Genomic DNA, 563 nt, shown 5'->3' with positions numbered 1-563 from the left:
ACAACAGAACCAACTGAAATAAAAAAGATACTGACAGAATATTATGAAAAACTGTACACCAATAGATATGAGAATCTAGAAGAGATAGACAAGTTTCTAGAATCACAAGATCTACCTAAATTATCCCACTCAGAAATAGAAAACTTGAACAGGCCCATAATAAGGGAAGAAATTAAACAGGTCATTAAAAAAAACTTCCCACAAAGAAAAGCCCTGGCCCTGATGGCTGCACTGGAGAATTCTATCAAATATTCAGAGAAGAGTTGACACGTATGCTGCTCAAGCTATTCCAAAACACGGAAAAAGATGGAGTACTCCCAAACTCATTTTATGAAGCAAGCATAACACTAATACCAAAACCAGGGAAAGACAACTCTAGAAAGGAAAACTACAAACCAATATCACTCATGAACATAGATGCAAACATCTTTAACAAGATCTTGGCCAACAGAATCCAACAACATATCAAAAAAATTAATACATCCGGACCAAGTGGGATTCATACCAGGTTTGCAAGTGTGGTTCAACATCAGAAAATCAATCAATGTAATCCACCACATAAA

This window comes from Orycteropus afer, unplaced genomic scaffold, assembly GCF_000298275.1.
Source record: "Orycteropus afer afer isolate SDZICR_OR568_19922 unplaced genomic scaffold, OryAfe1.0 scaffold00084, whole genome shotgun sequence".
NCBI classification, from domain to species: domain Eukaryota; kingdom Metazoa; phylum Chordata; class Mammalia; order Tubulidentata; family Orycteropodidae; genus Orycteropus; species Orycteropus afer.
The sequence above is the reverse complement of the archived record's forward strand: the minus strand, read 5'-3'. Positions refer to the sequence as shown.